This window comes from Dermacentor silvarum, chromosome 4 (assembly GCF_013339745.2).
Source record: "Dermacentor silvarum isolate Dsil-2018 chromosome 4, BIME_Dsil_1.4, whole genome shotgun sequence".
NCBI classification, from domain to species: Eukaryota; Metazoa; Arthropoda; class Arachnida; order Ixodida; family Ixodidae; genus Dermacentor; species Dermacentor silvarum.
Window position 1 is genome coordinate 107660051 of NC_051157.2, and position 24465 is coordinate 107684515.

A 24465-nucleotide genomic window follows, 5' to 3' on the forward strand; every position below is an offset into this window, starting at 1 on the left:
GGTATTAAGTAGGGGGCTCCTGGAACATTTTCCTCGAGGCGGTGCCTTCTCACCATTAAATAAGAGTCCTCTAGCTGCATTTCTTAATTTAGGCCTATATTTGCGATATATGAAAACTTGGTATATTTTTTATTTATTTTACCATCAGGGAAACATACTTTATAACGTAGAGCAGTTGATAACTATGCAAAGCAGGATAACAAATTTTAAGAGCCTACGAATGTTCCTACTTATACAATATGAGCTAGAACAAAACAAGGGCACGACAGTAAATGTTACAAAATATTGACTAACAATACACTATTACCTTAAACAGAAACACGAGCGCGACAAAGAAATTTACAAAATATTGGTTAGCGCATTTACAAATTTGTCATGGTGTCAGATTGTTACTTAGTGCGAGCAGACAGTTCTGATCATCAGAAGTTCCCGGTATGTAAGAGTGGTGAAATGAATTTGTCGTGCATACGGGAATGCCTACCTTAAGGGCTTGGTCTACGCGACATGGAATATGATGGGAAGGAATGTCAGGCAGATCTCACGGGCTAGGAAGGTAATACAGTTTGAGAAAGAGGCTTAGGCGTAGCATCATATGGCGTGAAACAACAATATAAATAAGCTTTTATTGATTGCGGAAACTGTAGTATAGCGTTGCTAAACTTCAGCGCACCAAGAGCAGGCGGCACCACGCAAGAGCTCTTGAGACGTTGATAGGGTCCTAGATATCATGATGGCTTTCGACGCTGATGACATTTTCGCTTATTGCTGGAGGGAACATCTGTAAAACGAAGTTCAAATGCATTATATTCTTTTCTTAAAAGTATAAGTAAGGAATTAGAGAATTATATTTCTTGGGAACACGGAATATTTTAGCAATATATAATTGAACTGCACTGACTGGAGCTCACAGGCCTCCCTCTCCCCCCACCCCCCGGCCCCTCCCCTTTCTTAAAAAGGGAAATATAAGTTCATTAATTATTAATTAATTAATTCATTCATAAAGTTCCATAAAACTTAGTAGCGAAGTCATAGCTTTCATAAAGCTTTCATATACCTATTCAAGGGGCTGTTATTAAATGCGTAAGTATTTCTATTGCTATACAATGAGAATCCTGCTGTCAGTCACGTAAGAAGAATGCAATGGCTCATACTTCCCTAAACAATGGCTCATACCCCCGCGAGCAAGCAAAAATGCAAAGGCTCATATCCACGAAAGACAGAGGTTACAAGCGCTCGGCAAATTGAAGCGGGCAGCGCATTGATTAATTAAAATCACATGTAAAACACACAGGACAGCATACGTTTCAATAAAGAACACGCTCAAAAAAAAAAAAAAAGCATCCGAACCATCAATAAATCATTGCATACCTACTTCCCTCGGCAAATGTAGTAGTTGTTTTGCAACAGCTTCGATGGACATCCGGGTTAGATAAGGAACGATAAGAGCTGATAAGGGTCGAATCATGTCCGATAAAGTTGATAACGAGCGATGAGGGTTGATAAGGGTTTGTACTGGTTGGATCAAGTTTCATAACATTGGCACCAGGCTGCGTGCAGTTGAGCAAGTGGCACAATGCTTACGCATACTTAGACAACTCCAAGATGGGTTCCTGCGTGATTTTTGGTTACATTTTCCCCCAAAATGAGCTGGTTAACGCCGAGTGACCGCATAATTCCTAATAGTGCGCTGATCGCAACGGGGTTGCTAGATGCACGCATTGCTGTAGATGAAAAGCTGTGGCATGAGGCGAACGGATACGTTGGTGGAGCATAATTATAACACTTGCTACTCTTTAATTCACTACGGCGATAAGGGCTGCACCACGCACGCTTAAGTCGAGTTTGCAAAACAAGGTCGAATGATCGTTAAAAGCAGGACCATGTAGCCAGAGCTAACAGCAGGATGCTTTTTTAACTTTGATTCGTAGCGGAAACGCGATATAGTTACACTGCAGTTAATTGCAAGCTATTGTGGTGGATGGCAAGCACACTGAAACGAAATTGGTCCAAATTAACGAAATCTGCTTCTAAATTGACTTTTCGCGAACTGATATTACGGGTTTTCGTTGATTTCTTTTAGAAACACGCTTATTTAAAAGCACTACACGAAGAAATAAGACAGAAACACAAGCTGACAGGACAAAGCGTGAGGTTTTTGCGTTTGCTCTCTTAGGGTAGTTCTTTAAAGACTTTTTTTGATATATATAAGTGTAGGCATAGATAGTACGTACACATATTATAAGATGGACACCAACCAAACTGTCAAGTGTTTTTTTATTCTAAAAAAGGCACAGTTACGCCTGAAAGGCGAAGCATCGATTGGGATATCAATACGAAGTAAGGTAGTAGGTTTATCGGCCGCATAAACTTATAAACAGAGGCATACTAACTAAATTAACAAGCATGGTGCCCCACGCGCACAAGCAAACATGAACGCATCTCACTCGAAGATCGCGGAAACTCGCTGTCAAACCGCTGGAGTGAGTAAGAGCGGCAGCAGCAGCGAGCGAATTGACCTTCGTGAAGCCGCTCGTATCAACGGGAACTAAGCCGCGAAAACACAGCGCAGTGCGGACTCGGTCCCCGCCGCAGATGGCTTTCAAGATACAGCGTCCGGGCGGGCGCGCGCGGTGTCAAACGCGCCTACCCTCCCTGCCCTCCTCCCGGAGCCTTGCGGCCCAGGCGGGCACGTGCGGCCGCTCGGGCCGCCCGGAGTAGAACTCAGGCTTGAGCTGCGATCGCCGACTCACCCTCGAACGCTTTCACGATTTCGCACGTACTGCATAGGGCGCGCGGCGACGGTTTTATCGCCCTTGGAGTTTATACGGAACCTCACGGCGACGACGACGACGGCAGAAATGTGCCTGGAGTGTCCATATAATTGCTATCGCAAGAAAAAGGAAACGCGCCTGCCCATGCGCGAAGAAACAGAAAATCAGGGATAATGATGGCCATGTACATATGAAAACGACGAAGCAGGTTAATAGTGCTTACACTAACTTCCCCCCATCGTTGGGAGCGGTCAACTTGGCTGCAACTTAGTTATACAAACCAACTGGTGTAGAAAAAAATGAAAGTTCCGTAGGACAGAAATCGTCAACAGCAAGAGCATTACAAGAAGGAGTAAGCATTGATAGACAGTAGTGCTGGAATGCAAAAAATGAAAATTTATACTGTGACCGATTGTCGTCATACACTCGTTGCCTCCACATTGTCATCATACCATTGTCATGCCATTGTACTCATTGCGTCGTCGTCATACAGTCCTGGTTATGATTTCGCTGTCATACCGGCATCGAGATGCCGTCCTGGTCGTGTCATAATCGTCATCCCACTCTCTTCATACCGTCGTAGTCAGGCTATTGCCCTCAAACAGCTGCCAAATATTTTTTGTCATACTGTCGTCGTGATACCATCGTGGTCGATCTAGCCTGCCTACTTCTTGCTAGTACAACTGTAGCCAATCAGCGGCGACTAAACAATGGACAGTCCACGAGGCGAACACGTAAAGTATGTCGGCTGAAATAACAGTCTTCATTGGAGCGTACATAATGAATTATTTACGTTGAAAAAAAATGTGAGAAGCTTGCACTAGGGGTGCAAGGCCGGAGTAAACAGCGGAACTGGTGATCGACCTAGTATCTTCCAGGGTTTACTAGGCTTGGCTAAGTTTTGCTAGGAAATGCTAAGTGCTGCTATGCACGGTATTCTGAATTGGCTCGCCGACGATGCGCAGATTCTCGCGTGGCCACGCGACGGCTTCTTCGGGTGTCCGGATCTTTGGTCGTGTCATGTGAAGGCTACATGTACTCGCCATAGAGTCAACGAGAGTTCTGTCGTCGTCGCGGCGGCTCCGGGATTTATCTCCCCAGTGACGCCATGGCCAAGCTGCGCTTCCACTCTTGCCCGGGCGTGGCTGGTTGAAACCTGCCTACCTGCTGCCAGAGGCGCCTGCTGCAGTCACGGACGCCGCGCGCGTTCGGCGCGAACGTGGAGAAACGGGGAAACGCGGACGGCGTCAGCAGCAGGTCTGCACGTTGCCTCCTTGGTGCTGCTACAATTTCTTTCTCTCTTTCTCGCTCTCATTTTCTCTTTCTCGCTCCCGAGCATAGCGCCGCCACGCACATGCTCTCCTTCCCTCTCCTTAACGTCCCATGTCAAGGCAACATGTGCACGGCACGGAGATGATGCGAAAAACACGCCGCTCCGCGAGGTGGTTGCTAGGCAATCCACGGTGACGTCATTGCCAGGAGCAGTTTTTGTTCACACGTGTGCAACCAAGAGCGTAAACAGCTTCACTGTTAAAAGAAGTAGCAGTTTCGCCCGAAAGGCTAAGCATCGATTCAAGTAGCAAATTAGTGGACAGCTATACGAGGTAAGGACAGTAGGTTTATCGGCCGTATGAACTTGTAGACACAGGCATACGAACTAAATTAACAAGCATGGTGCCCCGCGCGCACAAGCAAACGGGAACGCATCTGACAAGATGACCGCGGAACAGTGCAGCCAGGTTTGGCTATGTATAGCTAAATTGGGCTACGGGAAAAATTTGCTGGCGTCGACTTGGACCAGTTGGCTATGTGGCTATATTTGGGCTACTGAAAATCGGCGACTTGGCTGTGTTTGGGCTATAAGTGGCACCCGAATCGACACTCCAGAGGTGGCTCTGATCGGGTAGAAGCAAATCTCGAAGGTTGTGATTTAGCTGGCTGAGCCGGCCGCGTGGCTGTGCGTGTGTGCGTGCGCGAAATGACACTCCCCCCCCCCCCCCCCCGCCCTTTCCTTCTCTCTCTGTGCCGTTGTCTGAGCCGGTGGCTTTGATCTTTGATGCACCTAAACTTACACCCTTCTTGACCCTTCGGCCCCCAATCCCCGGGCATCGGAATGAACCTGGGAGTAGTGGGTTTTTCACAGTACACTGTACTAACATGGCAATGCTCAGGAAGGGAGAGCAATAACATAGGGTCTGGGCCGTCGTGCGATCGTGGCGCCGACATGAAAGAAGGGAAGCACGGGTGGACGACACGCTCCGGTGTGCTCATGGCCATGTCTTTCGGATAAAGTATCGTGCCGGGCACAGCTTTCGACCTACTCAATGTTTTTGTCGCGAAGCTTTACTGCCATTTTCTTTTTCCTGCGAGATTAATTTTTCTTCGTTCTTAGATTCGAGATTCATTTCGATTCGTTGGACGTAAGATCGGATCCTCCTCAGAGAGGAGAATCCAAACATGGGGAAGTGGACCAAGTATGCGACCAAATAAACTACGCATACAAGTTTTTCCGAGCGTTATGAGTGTTCTACAAGTAACACAAAATTTAGCCGGCGACCGTGGCGTAACCATCAATGCAACCATGGCTAAGTGCAGCGAAGTGGGGGAGGGGGGGGGGGAATCTATTTAAAATTTGTGTGCCTTGTTACACGAACGTGCATCAAATACAGCCTTTGTAAAAATTCCTTTCTGGTAATAATCACCTGTGATTACCTGAACCTAATACATGAACATGCGTACATAATGTGGTAAGCTGGTATGTTGATGCGGTATTCAGAACTGCGACGGCACTTTTCAACATTTCGAGTCTACCTCGCGGGTGCTTTCGTTGCCTTGACGATACAGCAATGTCAGAGGAATTAGTGCAACTGAGAGCTGTCGAGTGCATGCAGGTTCGAATGAGAGGTAATATTTTATGCGTTGTGCTCTACGTATTTAAAAGGCGTAAATGTACAGTAGCACTTCGGAGGACACAGATACACACACGGACGCCCACACGCTATGTACGTGTAATTCAACACGGCAGGTTCGGCATATACCAATAAAGAAGTACAATGGCGTCCCTTAAGAAAGTGCCGAGCGCTGCATGCTTCTCCTAATAAATGTACATTTCAAGGCGAAAATTGGACTTACCACAACGGCAATCACAGTAGGTCCGGCTAGTAGCGCAAACTATGGAAATAAAATTTGCGCAAATAATAGACCACGAGTATTCACAAGGTCTGTCCTTCAAGGCTGGAAACATGTGGGTGAAAAAGAATATTAGTGGAGAAGTGCCATACCAAAGTAGACGCGTCTTTGAGTGTTTTGTGCTGGCAAGCAAATACAGTGTGTTATATCATATATTTCTGCTATAGAAAAACATGGAGATGTTTGTATATTTAATGCAATTAAAACCCGAGGCCACCCAATTGTCTCCATGAAATAATTACGGAATTTATTAAAAAGTTTCGAGTTTGACGCGCAGAGGAAATCGGTTTAAGCGAAGTTTTCATTGGTGTTTGTGCAGCACGCTGTCGCTGACCTTACAACCCAGTTGGACACCATTTTCCATGGCAACCACTTCGATCCATGTAAACTTGCTGCGCTTCATTATGCACATGCCTCGCATGACCACCAAAGAATGATGAAGATGGAATTATTACGATGGCAAAAACATGACTGTTTGACGTGGACGAAACAACGACGGATTGAGAACACTGTAATGACCACGACAAAATGATGACGATGAAGCAACCAAGACAGCAGAAAAAGGGCGGCGTGACGCCGAATGCACGACGCCGGTGCCGTAACCTCTAGCACCCGTTCTGCAAGAGCGGCGAAGTCGTCGAGGGGCACGTCCACCGCCACTTTCACATTCATACCCACATTTGCAGGTCGGCACTGGAGAAACAGTTGGCGGAGGAGCGAGTCGTCCATCTTAGACACCTTCTCCCCCAAAAGCTGACGCATGGTGCGTAGTAACTGCTATGTTTTTCAGTCGCCCAGGTCCTCCGCCGTTAGGAGCTGTTGCGCAGGCTTCTGCTGGGAGAGGATGGTGCGGCGCTGGAGCTCGCGTTTTAGCACCTCGTATGGCTGCTTGGTTGGTGGCGCGAAGATAATATCGCGCCCCTCGGCTTCTTCGGTTGGTGTTATATAGGGCAGCAATTACGTGATGAAGCATCGTTTCATGGCACACTATTCTGCTGGTTGAAAATGGTGCTTCCACTTGCGCGTATCAAAGAACAGGGTGTGTATGCCAGAAACACGGAAGCGATGGCTGAGACGTACGGCAGGATACTGAGGGACTTCGTAGCGTCTCTCCATCGGGGCAGCATCGGTTGTCGGCATTCCACTAAGCGTTTCTATTTTGCGAAGAGTTCGCTAGCTGTCCAGGATTTTAATGATTGTAGCACTTGCTTTTCGAAAGTCCAGGTCACCAATTATGTAGATAATAATTATAGGACCCAACTGTGTAACTATTTATTGCAATAGATATACATGACTACGTGGCTGAAGCCCCACGAGTACTCTGTTCCCCTCGGAAGCGTCTGGTTCCCCTCGGAAGCGTCTGGCGTCTCCGCATGGGAAGCTAAGCATGACTCGGAGTGGAGCTCAATGGTCACATTCCGGTTGGAACATCAAAGTAGTTTGCCCATTGAGGTGTGCTTTCATTTGGATGTAGCCGGTACGCCTATCAGTCAAGGCGGCTACATATTTGAGGAGAGACTAGTTTGCGCCTATAAGTGGTGGGGTGGTTACAGGTATGTGTGTTCTATTGCAACGCATTCTTAGCCTTTTAGCCGGACCTTGCGGCGGGTTGATTGCAATCTCGCCTACTTTGGGGCCTTTTCAATAAAACTTGCAGTTTCGCCCGAAAGGCGAAGTATTGATTGCTATAGCAAATTATTACGCAGCGGTAGGAACTATTAAACATATTACATTTATCGGCCATATGAACTGGCGTTAACGATAGCTTAATTATAAGTTAACAAGTGTGGTGTGACGCGCGCAAAGGCCAACATGGACACATCGCACTAGATGACGACGGACACTCGATCTCGGGACGCTCACGTGATGAAGAGCGGCAGCAGCGGTGAGCGAATTGCCTTTCATGCTACCTGTCGCTTCAACGCGAACTGAGCGTTAAAGTCTTTGCTCACACTGCCGCAACCGCGGCTGGAGTAGAAGGGTTATAATAACCTACTCCCACCCTAGCACGCACACATTTCCCAGCTTTTCGTGCACGAGACGATGGTGCTTCCCCACCCCCATCCCTTGCGTGTGCGAGACAAAGTCACCGTCCTTCTGGGCTCACCGTCGCAACTTTCCCCTTGCACTTGATCTTATCGCCCTTAGGGTTTATGCCGAATATGTAGGCGACGCCATACCAAAAATTCGCCTCGATTGTCCATATAATTGCTATGGCAATAAAAAGGCAATTTCTCCAGCGGTGGTACTTGAACCAGCATCATCAAGCTCAATAGCCGGATGCTCTACTGAATAAGCCACAGACGCAGCCATAAGGATAGCCAATAATTCTAAACGATTTGTTTCGGATGACACTGATTCCCCCTGTGAGTGGGATCTGTTTAACTTTTCTCACCAGTTTTGATGGTAACACTGATCGCTTCGTAGAGGTTAAATGTCTGATTAAACGCTGTCAGTCAACCTCCATGCAATTCTCAAGTCGTTATTGCTTAGGTTGCTACGAGCACCTTCGGCGTCGCTTGCTGCTTCTCAGATGTAGTAGCGAAACGTTCCTACGTGAGTTCTGCGAGAAGTTTACTATGAGTGGCGCCCTCGCTAATATAGGTGAACCGAAGATGATTGGGCCACACGTAAAGAGTTAAAGGGGACACTTGAGTGCCGAGCATGTCGAGAGGTTCCTCTCTCGAAAGAGTACAATAGCCTAGATTTGCAGTAGATAGCTTGTGGTCGTTAGTTCAGTTTCTTTTCGACACACCTGTGCCGTTCACTGAGATTGCTTCCGCAGCCACATGGAGCAAGAGGGGCTGCAAAGTGAGAGGCGTGAGTGTTCCCTAACAGTGGCCCGCACTGTACATTATAATGTTCGCACTCACGATCTCATTCGCTGAGCCTTTCACATCGATTTCTCAATATAAGTTTGTGTTTCTGTGCGTTTATTAAGTGCTGCTACTTATTTCACAACGTTCATGTCGGAACACGCTTCTTTTGAATACACGTTCCCTTTGGTTATTGTACGCGTACCACCGCATAACAAGACACTGTGCGCTACAACGTAAAATGATTCCAAACTGTTTTGATTTCAAACTCCTGACGTCAAATTTACGTAACCACCGACGCAAGCACCGGGCGGTGACCCGCAGCGTTGTCTGAACAAGCCAATTAAACACTCTTCTCGTTTATAGGAGGTCACCTTTGTTCGCTTTCAAAACCAATAACATTGTCTACACTCAGCGGTTTTAGATGCGAGAGCACCTTATGCTCGGGGCAGTGTCCGTTCTGCGGCGTCCGCACCCATACTGCGCATGCGCAACTCTCCCTCATTCTCCTCTCCTACGCAGGTGTGCGCTCTCCTCCTCCCCTCTTCCCCTCTCCGCCACAGGTGCGGCGCAGCAAATCATTGCATATAATTCTCTCTCTCACTCTCTCTCTGAGGGTACGCTGGTAGGTGGCGCAAGTGTCGCGGCGCAGTATAAAGCGCGCGTTCGCTGTGCTTCCGTTATTCTCTCTCTGTGCAATGATGTGCGAAACGCCATGAACAACGTCAACGTAGGCGCTAGTTGCAGCAGCAGCGCCACCGCCGCGGAGCGGAGGAAGGCTCGGGAAGCCGAACGTAAACGTCAGCGTCGGCAAGCGGACCCCGAACTTCGGGATCGTCTTCAAGATACCGCGCACACCGACGCTAGGAATTGCGTACGATCTCTAAATAAAGACGCGACAACCCCGTACAAACGTCTCCTCTCTTCTCAATACATTCTCTCACTCTAACTTTCATTGGGTTGTGTTGCCAAGCGAAACGAAACGGAAACTCGATGCGCACGCCCCGCGATGCTTTCGCATCCCACCATGGTTGCCCGTACGGTGAGATGATGTTATTTTTTTTCTTATCTAGTTGGCTGACAAGAGGCGAGGAGCACCCTCTAGTGGAGAGGGTTTCAATGGGGCCGAGCCAGCACAGTGAAAATAGATAACCGCATGAAGAGGGTGGTGCCGGCTTCTCCGATTGGTCCGCTTCGCCTTATTTAGCTTGCGGTGGCTAAGCTGAAACGCAGCTTCATTAAAAAGGTCGGAACTCATTGAAAAGGTCGGAACCACCGAAGACGACGACGAAGAAGAGATCCACGCGCGAGCTGTTCGCTAGACTGGCCAGCGTTACAATCCGCTGTGTAAATGCATAGTGTACAGTCTTCTGTGTCATCTGTGCTTCATTCGCGTAACAATATCAAACTAACCGACCAACCGGTAATGAAGCTAAGGTAAGCATAGATGAATTTATTTGTAGTTTTTATTCTAAGCATAAAAACTGAGAAATAGGGGCAACAATAAAATGGGACAAAAAGAAAAGTTTCGCCCGGAATGCGAAGCATCGATTGTGATAGCAAATTAGTGGACAGCTATAAAAGTAAGGATAGTAGTTTCATTGGCTGCATAAGCTTGTAGACATAGGCCTACTAGCTAAACTTACAAGCATGGTGTCACGCGCACACAAGCAACCTTGAACGCATCTCACTATATGACCGTGGAAACTCCCTTTCAAAACGCTGGAGCTTGTCAGCTCATGTTTTAATTATGCACAATGGGCCGTCCGGATGGCCGAAGACGCTGCCAGAAAGCAAGGGTTGGCCGCCGTCTGAGGAAGGGGAGGCCTGGGGGTTAGTCTCCCAACCCCCGCTGCCCCCAGACCCCAACATGGACACAATAAAGTATTATCTCGCTCTCTCTAATCAGAGCAGCAGAAGCAGCGACCGAATTGAGCTTCGTGCCGGCGCTCCCATCGTCACCTTAGCCGCGAAAACACAGGCAGGGCGGACTCTTCCCCACCGCAGATGGCTTTCAAGAATCAAGATACAGCCGCGCGGGCGGCCGCTCACCCCACCATCCCCCCGCGGGAGCACTCGGCCGCAGTAAAGCGTGGCCCCTTCACCTGCCTACCCTCCCCCCGGAGCGTTGTGCACGACTGGAAGACTGCGCTTCCTTCCCGCCCGTGTGTGCGCGAGCCGCGATTGCCGGATCACTGTCGCGTGCTTTCACTCGCACATACAGCGTGGTGGTGGTGGTGGTAAACATTTATTAAAGTATTATTTACAGAGAGGTTGTTCGGAAAACCAGCCCTTAGTCGGCCAGCTCCCTACAATACTAGGTGGAGTCCCTATTCAGGGACCTCATTGTTCGTGGCCACTGTCCTGACACGCCGGACCATGACCTGTTGGGCCGGAAGGTCCAGGCAGCTGAACAGGGCCGCCTCCCAGTCCTCTCGGGTTGGGTTGAGGTTGGGGGTTAGAGAAGGATTGAGTTGGCATGCCCATACCATGTGGTAGGTTTCAGCCACCTCCCCACAGTACTGGCAGAGGCCGGAAAAGGAAAAGTCAAGGTGTCGAGCACTGCCGGGCACTGTAGCGTATTCGTGAATAGGAGAAGAAAAATTCTCTCGTCCGCCTTCTTCAGCCCTTTGCAGAGCGCAGGAAAGTGGTGGTGGGAGTCCCGTTAATGGGTACTTATGTCTTTAAAAGTGAGGAGTACTGTATTCTGGATCCGAGTGGTCATCGGTACAGCGTACGGCACGCGGCCACTATTTTATCACCCCTGGACTTTATACGAAACCTCACGGTGACGGCAACGACGATGGCGACGACGACAACGACGACGACGACGGCGGACTTCCACATCGAGTGTCTTATAATTCTATCGTAATAAAATTGCCGCAAGTGGCAGTCGATCCCGTATCGTCCGCTTCAGGCGTGCGTTGCTACTGCGGTGACGGTGCCCGTGCACGTCCACGTTCTCGGGTATTTACGTACATGTGATGTGACAAAAATTTTGCCGTAAGTCTACATCAAGATAAGTAATTTTGGTGGACGTCTATGGCAGGTACTTGCTAGAAGATGTTACACTTATTACATAACTTGATACAGTAGGCGCACGTTAAAGAACCCCAGGTGGTCCAAAGTTCCGGAGTCCCCACTACGGCGTGTCTCATAATCAGATTGTGGTTTTGGCACGTAAAACCCATAATTTTTTTCATACAGTATTTTAAAGTGAAGCTTTATATGTCTAGGCGAGGCGAAATCGTATAGGGCTAGGCAAAATGACCTGTGTACAGAAAACTATCATCATCAACATTAGCTCGAGCGTCGTCGTCGTCTTCTTCCGCAGCTGGCTAGTTCCGCGGTGGCCACATTTCGATGGAGGCGAAGTGCAGAAACGCCCGTGTGCTTGAATTGTAGTGCACGTTAAAGAACCCCAGGTGATCAAAATTAATCCGGAGCCCTCCACTACGGCGTGCCTCATAATCAGAACTGGCTTTGGCTCGTAAAACCCCACAAAGAAGAAAGAAGATGGCGCCCCTCGGCACGCGCTCGTGCCCCTTCTCCCGCGTTCGTCGTCGTCGTCGTCTTCTTCCACAGCTGGCTGCGTTGCCGCTCATCATTACAACATAGAATTTCACTTCTCTTCTGTCGTCGTAATGGGGAGGCCGCGTTTACGGTGGTCTGAGCCATTGATTAAGGGAGTATGAGAAATTTATTGTCTTACGTAACGGACAGATTTAATTTTGAAGCAATTTAATTTCGAAGAATCGCAAGCGGCAATGGCGGGCGAATGCTGCTTACCACGCCGCCGAGCAAACTCGAGACATCGAACGCAACCGACAACGGCGAACTGTGGGCATTTCATCAGTGACGTCATTCTCTCCGTTGCATCCGAACGTGTGTGTAGCTTCATAATTGAGAAATACTTTAATTAACCTTCGGGATTAATCCAGTGATAAACACCGGGGCCGCGCGTTTTAGCTTCGCTGGTTAGCCATCTTCACGGAGTGGAAGGGCCAACGAATTTTTAAATGTAGCTACATACATGTAATATTTTTTCCTTCTAGAAATGTACTGTTATTACAGCATTGTCTTTTGTGTTTATTCCTCTTCTGTTTTTATGAGCGCTAAAGAGGCAATGTATCGGAAATATACTAAAATTGATTGTACCCATTCAAATCCAGCAGGTTTCGTGGTACTAGGCAAGTGAGCAGTAGCAGAAGAGTTTGAAATGCTTACAGCATTCGAAGTAGCGAGCCCCGTTATTTTTTATCAGACAATTAGGTCGTTGGTTAGGCGGGCATGGCGTTTCCAGTCCCTCGCATGATCGGCGACCTACATGGGCAAATAAAACATAATATTCTTGTACGACGTTGTGGACAATGAAAAATTACTACTTTGAAGTAATTCTCTCTGCTTCCTAAACTGATAGATATTTATGTTCTATTTTTGTTAGACCATGTATAACTATTATTTATCAAGGTTTTCATGTGTTTATTACGTAGTGACGTAATTTTCCTGTTCCCGTTGTTAACCTGTCGAATAGATCAATACTAATACCTTCACAACATGTTCTTATTAGCAAATCTAAGTACTACTATTACTCAGTTATTTTTGTGTATTTTGCGAAGTGTTGCATTTTCTTGTATTTTTTGTTAATCAAATTGACTACACCTATACCAAATTGTATGACAGTTTCTTATATGTATATTTCTAAATGGGCCCCATACTAGCCATTGGCTATGGGACCATACAGATTGTGCGTACCTTGTAAAATGGAAAGTATATGTGTAATAAAGAAAGAAAGAAAGAAGAAAGAAAGCAGACCCCAGTTTTCTGACGAGCTGATGGACCTATTAGGCTCCTCCCTCACACCCTTTCCCCCATCAAACAACCTTGAAAGAGCAGGGCATTCAGGAAGCATTTCCTATTTCCAGTACACATTTTGATAACATTTACATTTAGAGTGGTGAGCACTGTCAGGGTGAACACCTCATTAGTATTCACGAGCCTATAGCAGTTGATGTATAGCACAAAAAAAAAACAACTCTTATTCATTTTATCGGCAGAATCATTAGGCGTCGTGTTCGGCACATTTCACCCCTGAAATAGAAGATATGTTGAAGTTATAAGAGCTTGAATACTAATGAGGTGTTCACCCTAACAGTGCTCACCACTGTACATCGAAGCTCTTGCAAACGTTTGTCACACGCCCGCCTTTATGACTAAAAATAGCGCCACTACCACAGTGACTCGCAAATTTCTTTTAGGTATGAGGTCAGCGTCATTTAGGCAAATACTGTTTTACTGCGCCGACACCGGCGTGTCGCGTTTGATATGCTCCTGCGAGCCACGAACTCTTCTCTTGCGCCCGATACCTTTTTGGAGTACACACTTAATGTCATAAATTAACGTCTCAAAACAACGTCAACAACAAGCTTCCTTGAGTAGAGAGTGGTAACCTTATATGTACAAATCTTCATTTTGAAATGTGAAAAAGCCACTTTCTCCAAGTCCCGCGATAAACGCTTATTTTATCGCAAATCCCTTAACAGCATGTTTTGCGAGGCAGGAAGTTCAACACGATCTACAGAGTCATTCTTTTGAAGCAGTTGTTATAGGTTACCTTCGGGGCATGTGACTCTTTCACATGCCCTAAAGCTTTACCCTTGAGCCTGTATACTTTTGAATGCGTATATTTTATTTGTGCGAACTTTCAACCCGATGCACCGTCATCTACTAGGGTGCTACTTCTTTGAACCACCCCATCATACCCGAGGAACGAAACTGATGAGTTTCCGTAGCAGGTCTAGTTAAACCCCGCACTGCCAACCTTTTCCACACCGGACCCTTTTCTGCCTTTAGAACTTTCCAATCTCAGTTTTCGCTTCTTGGATATCTCTAGAACCTCTTTTAAATGCTGGCCTGCTGCATTTCTTCACATTTTTGAGTGGTTATAGACGTACTAAGAACAGTGACGTCGTGTATAGGCACATAGATGCTCGTAATTAAGGCAGCTGTAATGTGAAACGCCCTGCGTATACCAGCAAAATCTTGGTTTGAGGTAGTTGGTATCGATTCGTAATTAAAGAATACTGTTCGGCGCAAACTAAACGAGGACGAAGGTGGCGCCCCTCCCGTTGTTTATGTCCTCCCTTCTCCTTTAATTTGCGCCGAAAAGTGTGCTTTAATTATGCATATACCATTGTGTATAGCTTGCATCTGTCGGGCACATTGATTCGTTGAATCAGTTATTGATTGATTATGAGTAATTTATATGCGCCCCAGTGCTACACATGAACCATGAAGGACGTCATATTATAGGAGGCTCGTGATTAGTCTTGGCCCCCGGGGGCTGCTAAACGAGCACCTAATGACAGGTACACGAGAGTTTTCATTTAGGTCTGATCTAAATGCGACCGTACATTCAACCTGTTACCTCGAGTCTGCAGCAGAGCGCCATAGCCACTTAGTCGCTACGGAAAATGCCTGTCTCATTCCTTGTTCTGGTGTTCATCGTCTTAAAATTCCATCTCCCGCATTCCCCGTGTTTTCCCTGGATGTCTGGAAGAGTGTTGCTCATGAACGTCATGGATCATCAGTATAATACACTTGAAATTGATATCTAATATAAACGCGCAAATTGTTGTTGTGGCCTCAACATGCAAATATGGCCACCTAGACTTTTTACACTCCATAGCTTATCTTCTATTTCTGCCATAGCATTGCGTATAAATAAATAAATAAATAAATAAATAAATAAATAAATAAATAAATAAATAAATAAATAAATAAATAAATAAATAAATAAATAAATAAATAAATAAATAAATAAATAAATAAATATTGCTATTTGTACCACACGGTCATTAGCTCCCTTGCTGGAGAGGGAGAAGGAAGTGGCGCCCTCGTGAAATCAGTCTCTACTTGTGTTATTTTTTAAAAGTATTTTTTACTTATTTTGGAATGACATCACCCCATTTGCCACTTTGATTGGAAGCGGAGTTGTCTGGACACCTGAAAGAGCCAGGTCTGTTAGCCTAAAACGCTACTAGTAAGGAACATTATTTCTCGCATGACAAAGAAAGTGGGAACACATCAGTGTACTCTACTTACTATGACACGTTTATGACAACGACTACGTGAATGTGGCACAGCAGAATGTGAGCAGGAGAATTTAACGCCTTCCTCCTCTTGAGAAAATCAACGGTAAATGCAACGGGAGATGCGCCTGCAGATTCGCGCTCTTTGATCCTGCCGACAACACCAATCGTCTGAGCTGTCTAGCCATATCCGCGTACCTTGAGGCCGTTGTACCCAATGTGGTCATGGCCGTAAGGCTTAGTGGTACAAAGAACAAACCGTCGATTAACTTCAACGACGAAAACGCCATTGATTACCAAAGTGATGAGTACATATATCAGAGTGTCTGATTAGCCAAACTGTGACTGTGTCTGAATAATCAGAGTGGCTTGTTGGCCTAGTTGGTATACATGGTTATACTAGGAGAATGCCAGCCAACTTGAAAAAAGGAACAATCGCGAGGCAGACATAGACAAAGCGACAGGAAGGTGGCTGGGTCTGCCTGTGTCTGCTGCTCTGTTTTTCCCCTTTTTCAAGTTTGCTGGTATTCTTCTATTGTATGAATAAGTCACGCACAACGAGTGTCTGAAGTTAACATCCAACCACACTGAGACACAATTACAGGTGAAGCCAAGATCAAGGCCGCTGAAGAAATGTGCGCCGCGCTACATAACTTTCCGGCGCACTTTGAACAATAGCGCTCAGAGAAGTCGTCGCAAGCTGCAACCGTGGCATGCCGTGAGGAAGGCCAAGAGCATATATTGACTCCAACAGGGAAATATTTCCTAATGTAATTCGTGTATTGGTATGCAAAATTCAGATGTCGCTAGCTTACAGTGGGCTAGAAATACCAGACGCTGCCAATCAAGTGTTTGCAATGCTGCTCTAAGAAGCGACATCACTCGCTCGCCGCCACCTTTTTATAAAAAAGGCAAAAGAAACTTTTGTCTTTCAACAGAATGCCAACCATGTGAAGTCTCAAATTGCAGATTTTTGTCAATGCGTCTTCGAATATAATTTTCCTATTCTTCTAATAGGTGAACAAAACATGAGGGCGTCTTCCCGGCTACGAAGTAATCAACATAATCGTCTACATTTGATGTAATTCGTGTATGTGTTTCCACAAGTGAAAATTTACGACACCAACTACGTAGTATGCCTGCATGGCCGTGAAATACAATGTCAAGTTTACTGTCATCCGTGCTCGCCTATCGCCATCCCGATGGTCTGGCTTTAAGAGACTGCGAGACGTCCTATCTGCGACTCCGGCTCTTTTGATCAGCATGGGGGATTTTAGCGCAGACCACTTTATTTGTGAGAGAACCAGACTCCAGGGCGAGAACCTTCTCAACTTTGCCTTGGAGAACAAGTTGTCTTAATAATAGCATTGTGATATTTCTGCGAGGATTGAGATAGAGCGACTCTATAGACTCAACATTTTTCCATGTGCCTAAGCGTAAGCGCTCTTTTAGTTTCTGCGAAAAAATGGAAGTTGTTTATTACAATTTGTTTAAAATCGAGTGTCAAACTAGGTACAAATACAAAGCTCTTTTATAATATTACTGTCAGAGTTCTTTTATCAGACGTCGTAAGTGAGCACATGTAAAAATTGTTCCAGTTTGATTGGCTTTGTAAATAAGAAAAAAGTTCTGCGTTTTCATAATTTTCCCCCATATTCATTGTTCATGTTACAGCCACAATAAATAATCTAATTCTTCTGCTTGTTGCTGTAGTTTCTGCTCAAAATAAGCTGAAAATATTTAAAAAACTTGTTTTCAATAAAATTGCCTGTAAAGTAGGCAAAAATGACTTCTTTATGAGATTCAGACCAAAATGAAACATGATGGTGCTCCAGATGAAAATATGTTAGAAGGCTCATTTTACACTTGAACCTCTTAGTTATTATGTAGAAAATTTATTTATAGTACATTTTGTTTGAGGTGAGAAAAAAAATTCAGCCAAACATTGTAATAGTTTTTGACACAATCTAGGCTCTTCGCTGTAAATTATTTTGGGAGTCATTGGAACCACGTAAGCGTCTTCCACAAATCACTGTACATGGTCCTTGGGCACCTCCTCAGCAGCGCTACTCCTTCAAGTGTTTTGCACATGATTACGGATGTCAGGAGATTGACGTAGCTAAGAGTTGCAGACCAGGCTGAGCATCCTACCCTATTGTATTTATTCCCAACGCTACTCGTTGTTTACGAAATAGCCGAATATCTGGAAGTTGCCACTGCTATGGAAGAGTTGAGGGTTTCACTTGTTGCCTGCCTGCACTCCCCATGTTTAGGACCTAATGGACTCACGTATTCTGCACTTGAACATCTCGGTTCAAAGTATGACAAGAAGAATTTTGTCTTTACGAATGAAAGTCAAGCCACCTTGTTCCACTTCTAAAGTCTTACTATTCTTCCTTGCAGCGGCGCACCGACGGGGGGGGGGGGGGGGGGGGGGGTTCGGGGGTTGTAACCCCCCCCTAAGGCCGACCTAACCCACCCTTTTGTTGAACCTCTTTTCTTGCCTTGCACATTTGAGTACTGCAACTGAGATGTAAGACGCGCAATCGTCTGCACACTCGCAAAAAGCGCATTTTTTGACAATTTCCCGTGAAGAAATTGAAATTAGTGCTGTTTAGATGGTATTGGTAAACTTCCTCCAGCACTTGCATCACCTGTGTGCAATGGAGCAGAGGAGAACCCATGTCTCAGGACGCCGGTGATGTGCTAGTGTTGGGAGGCCCAGAGGAACGCACATGTGACCACAAAAGATGAATGGATCTTTGTGTACAAAAGAGCTGAAATATATTGTTTAAATGGGCATGTTCAATGACGTCTGTCCTCAAGAGGGTGCGGTGCATAGGGGCTCGAACAGCGAAACGCTTTAAAGAAGACACCAATACAGATTACGAGAGTGAAGAAAAAAGCGACAGCAACGGCTCCGGGATGGTTCGCAAAATATGCTTCATTTTAAAAAGGCACACAACAATTGTTCATCTCGTAGTTCTCAGTGGGAAGTACTGGGGTTCATCACTGCAGTCGATGCTGCAATTGTTACTAAGCATTTTTTTAGCTTTCTAAGGTACCGGAAACATTTTTACGGCCATCTTCCGTTCACTTCAGAGAACGCAAGCTCAAGCACTTCGGACCTCTCTTGGGCTCTTGAAGCGTGTATCAAACTGGCTACAGTAGATATCGCCCGGGATCACAATATCACGAAGTACGTTTGCTTTGACGTCATTAAACCGATAGACGAGTATAAGATACCTTCCTACATTTACATCGCACTATCTGGCCTTCTTGCTTACAATGAAGTCGTGATCATGACAGCATACGCCAACGTCACTGCATAGCACCACGCGTGCCTACCATCAGGTTTTACACTCACCAGAAGACCGCTGTTAACATTGTAGTGTATGCACTAATGCAAAGTGCATCTCGCTATTCCAGGTATCAAAACTTTGAGTGCCGTTACCATGTTAGCATCATTGCAACAAGCAACGTTACAACTTTTATATGAGGGACACTGCACTCGACTCCACGTTTAGAGAGATGGACCTGTTAAAACTTCTAGTTCTGCAGGTAATTCTGCTGACGTCTGTTCAAACCAAGGTCAATGCATCCTTACACGTTATAAGGTGGAGGAGGTTTCTGTGCATCGGTCGGCATTCGACTGTATTCTCCAGAAGCCATTTTATCTTTGTGCTATATTTTCCGATTCGAAGACAGCTTTCGAAAGCATTCGTAGTCCAATAAACCACAGATCTGACAAACAAGTTGTATCAGAGATAAGAGGCTTCCACTACACAGCAGAAGAACAAAGATACGAAATAGTAGTTTATCAGTGGCTGCGGACACACTGTGGTGTCAGCGGAAACGATCGCGCCAATGAATTGCCTATACTGCACACAACAAGGACAAATATGTTTCAATCCCGCTCGCACAAGCAGACGCAGTAGCTGCACTTTGCTCCATGGCTCGTGACTGTACATCGCCCTCAGGGATTACGTGTTGTGCGAACAGTCACCTACATTCACTGACTCGCGACTTGAAGGTCTACCTATGGCATGGGCTACGAAGATGTGAAGAAACTCTATTGTACCGCATATGACTTAGTGGAGCATTTACTAAGTAATCATTGAATAATATTGGATAGGCCGACAGCGCTGCCTGCGCCATTTTTGGGTGTGAATCGAGTATTTTCTGGGCCTCTGCCTAGGTTAAAGAAGATGCAGTGCAAGAAACTGGTCAGCGGGCGATTGGCAGAGCAAACAATACTAAGACAATGGTATCCAAAAGATATGCTTATGACAGCCAGCACGCTAGTGCGCTTTCTCCTGTCTACAGACCGGCGAGAGAGGCTCTTATAGGGACGTGTACTGCTTTACAACGTTGTGTGCCTAGTTTCTTCTTTTTTTCTTCTTTTTTTACTTATGCTCATTTTTTCCGGCCACCCTCTGTGCAGGGTATAATCGAAACTTTGTTTCTGACTAGCCTCCCTGTCTTTCTTTTGTAAATATCTCTATCTTCTTTGCCGGTGAGTGTTCACGAGAAAATAGTACTACATTATGGAAGAGACGGGCAGCACCACAGATATTTTTGGTGAACGGTATAATGTACTCTCTGCACTCTCGCCACGCCAATGAAAAAAGCACAAGTCAGGCATTGAGGCAATAATTTCCAAGTAGGACTTAGGCAGCGTATAGTTCCTCTTCGTACATTTAAATGTTGCGATCTCAGTGTAGGAAGCTTTGTCTCTTAATGCTATAGCTTTTAGAAAGGTTAAACAAGTCTGATTACAGTAAGATCATACACACAACAGTTAAATAGATCTGTTTGTTAGGCAAAATGGTGCATCAGGAAGCGCCGAGCCTTACCATATTACTGTGCGACGGATACGGATGAGCTGTAGAACTCGAACGATCAATTAAAAGGTTATTTCGCTTCTACCAAACTACCCAACGTTGATACAATGCTTCACACATTCGTTCATCCTTGTTGCAAAACACCGAAATTTCCCCTGATCGCATCAAATGCTAAGAGGTAATGGCTTCAACTCTGCAATCTTCGTCAGTAGCCCATCTACAGCGAGTTTTCGTAATTATCGGCCTCTTTCATGCCTAATGCAGCCCCGAGACCACTCATAATGATACCAAATTACTGTTTTGCTTCAAACAAGGACGTTGAAATTCAACCTCCTTGGCATCAACCTACTCTCTCCTATGCCTGGAAATTTCTTATCTCATCCTGTCTAATCCTATAGTGTCGAGGCCGGCGTTTCCTTTCCCTTTGTATCCAATGTGTAACGAATGTACTAGAGACGGGAGTAACGTAGTAGCGATCCGAGAGGAAACTAGTGGGTGAGTGATATTCTGGTTGATGTCAAGCGAAAAAGGTGGAGCTCGGCAAGTCGTTCACTACTTGGAGGAGATAGCCGACTGCCTCTCAGAGTGCCTGTTGAATTGAGCTTCTTCCATTATTTATTTATTCACTTTGAAATACTGGAGCCGTACTGTATGTGACAGGATTGAGGGGAAAAGAAAAAAAAAACAACAGTGGGAAGATTGGCAGGACCACTCCTAGGGTCAGCTGATTTTCATTGCCAGGATCATGCATTGTTCATGCATGTTCATGTTCATGCAAATTTGATGGAGATAATTATTTCCCCATCTTTGCATATGTTGGCTGAACACGCAGGTGCCTTTTTCTTGCTGTACGTATTTAGATAAGGATCTTTGTAAATAGTGATCTAATATTTCTGCCATCATCTCCATTGCGATAATTCCTAGATTAGAATAGATTTGTTCAGAAAAATAATGTGGAATAATGATGCTGTTTATATGTCATGGTTGAAGCGTAGCTGCAGATATATAGAAATATTTGGAAAATACAACAAATAGCAAAATGCATACGGATGCAGTTTTGTCGTTTGCAGCTGGCACTAAAATTTTGCATCGCCCTGTGTATCTGTGTTTGAGCAGAATGCGCAGTAAGCGCACAAAGTTTCAGCACTTGAATTTAAATAAAATCACGTTGCTGAGCGAAATATAAATTACATCAGTTAACAAATCTTTACTTCCTGTTCCAAGGCGATGCTGCCGCAATAAGAAAATCAGTTGAATTATTAGGTGTAATATACTTGCTTGCATTAAGCATACTGATCTTTTAGCAAAGTAATATGACCTACTTACGAGTATTTCTCATGGCGGCGTCCACAACTACTAAGAAACACAACAACAGGTGCTTCCTTTGCATACCTGAAAAAATAATAAGTGAAAAACGCGCCCATGAACAATAATGCAGCCACGTTTTTTTCCCTCTCAAATGCGTTCCCAGTGAAATAAAATTATTTACAAAACCGCCAAGAAGTAGCATACGTGTATTCCTTTGTCCGTACGAGCAAATATGGCAGGAAAAGAAATTGGAAGTGGGAATGCCCAATATAGCAATGAAAATCGGAACGTGAATCATGGTCCTTCGTCTACTGAAAAATGAAGGCACAAGCTTTAGTTGAGCAATGGGCTTCATATTTGCACGAGATAATATACAAGCAATACCAAAATAAGCTTGCAGGATTTATACGAAATTTTCAGTATACTGTTTTAGCATTGCAGGAGCTTCAGTAAAACTGCAGTAAAATTATTACACAGTCTTTCTGTGGCTTTGTAAATTAATTTTACGTGTGGGTGCAAGTATTAAAGCTAGCGAATGACCGAAGATGGTGCTTGCAAATGCCAGCAGAAGCAACGTAAATTCTTATTACAATATACAAGCCCACAAACGTTAATGATCAGAAATTAGTTTTTATGGTAAGATGTGGGAACATTCTTCAGCAACATTACAGAAAAGCATCAAGAGTAGCTTTTCAGAGTGGCCGATGACCCTTTTTATGAAAATAAAAATGGTCCAGGAAAAATACCTTTGGAGTGATTGTATAGACTGTAATGACTGCAAAGTTTGATTTTCACATGCGCCGTCCCATGAAATAATTCAGTGGCGATTTAGTTGGAAATGAAAGAGATGCGTGAGCATTTCATTGAAGCTCTTTGAAGTACCGCATCCATGATTTAACATATTGCAAAATGTTGCTGAGAAGCTCACTCGATACATGTCCTGCCTATTCGAGAAGGGAAGTGCAACTTACTATACACATATATATATATATATATATATATATATATATATATATATATATGCAGTTGACGACCCGGAGTCTAGAGGGGCGACACAGTTAAGATGGCGTCACGGAGTCTGGAGGGGGGGGGGGGTGTAGTTGGAAGGCACCAGCTCGGTCTCTCAAGGGACGCTAGCCTCAGTAGTTAACTCCTTCAAAATTACCCGACGCATTGCTGCACTACTCAATTGATTCTTTCAACTCGTGTTGTTGTTACTCCCACACTGACCGGCTGACCGGCTCTTCAAAGACGCCAAACGCACGCCGCCTACGACACTTCTGAACGCTTCCTAACCTCTCGCAACCCCCAACACCCTCCTATGTTCTTTTTTTCTCTGCCGCTTTCCTACTTCCCCTCGTCTTAGAAACCACGCCTATAGAAACAGTCAAACGACCGCGCTCTTTTTCTTTTCAGTCTCTCCCTTTACAGCCAGCCGCCACCGACACCAACGTGGCGTCACTCCACTAATCTGTGAAAACTAACCTGCCGAGGATGACGAGGCCACCTTTGACGAAGATAGGTCCTCCTATCGAAACGTTCGCCAGCCTTTCTGAAGCACCGTATCCCTGTTTATAACCTTTAATTCAATTACCAAGTACAAGTAATTTCCCTATGTCGTCCTTGGTGACTTTGCTTGTTGGCTTCTTAATATATATATATATATATATATATATATATATATATATATATATACATATACTTACAAGCTCTTCTAAGCTCTCCTATCCCCTCTTTACCTCTACCACGAAACCGACTTCCAACGCTTCACACACATACACTTTTCTACACTTTGGTAGTTCTAACGCGAACACATTAAGAGAGAGAGAGAGAGAGAGAGAGAGAGAGAAAAGTCATAAGGGAAAGGCAGGGAGGTTAACCAGGCTGAGCCTGGTAGGCAAACACATTAAAGCGTGTGCAGACGTGAGCCGACGGAATGGCGGCTTCATTGAAGGTTCTTTCGATCGAACAATGTACATGTCAACGTAGAAAACATTGTGTCTTAGCTGCCTTTGAGAAGTGGTCTTAATATCCTGCGCATGCAACGCCGAACAATTTAAGTTACATAATTTGAGCAAGGAATAGAGACAGATTTCCGCTTACTTTCCGACTTCTGCTCAGCTGACCGTTTCGAAAACCAGAGAACTTCCACACAACACGTCTTTCTCGGCTCAACCCTGCAGTTAGATGCACACTTCTGCAGCTGAATTGAGAAGCCAAGTTATATATAACGTGTATGTAGGTAAAACTTTGCCTTTTCATAGAAGGGCGCTCATTCTATTGCCTCTAAAGCTAGCCTATTGTGTAAAGCTAGCTATTGTCTAGGAAGAATAACCGCATGTGGCACGTATCCCAGGCGCAAATTTTCGATGTCGTTATATGCTGCATTGCGTACATGTACAGCTTTACAACGAAGCTTTAATGCAATTTCAAGCAGTCGAAAAAG

General features: G+C 45.2%; 1 long non-coding RNA gene across 1 annotated transcript; it reads right to left on the bottom strand.

The window, feature by feature from the left end:
• Nucleotides 1-662: 662 nt before the first annotated feature.
• LOC119448229 (uncharacterized) lies at nt 663-24203 on the bottom strand. The gene is made up of 5 exons (XR_005190996.2): nt 24123-24203; nt 22038-22103; nt 13004-13099; nt 5904-6005; nt 663-778 (listed from the first exon to the last, which is right to left on the bottom strand). It is a non-coding gene; the product is annotated as an uncharacterized LOC119448229 (long non-coding RNA).
• Between the last annotated feature and the right edge of the window lie 262 nt (nt 24204-24465).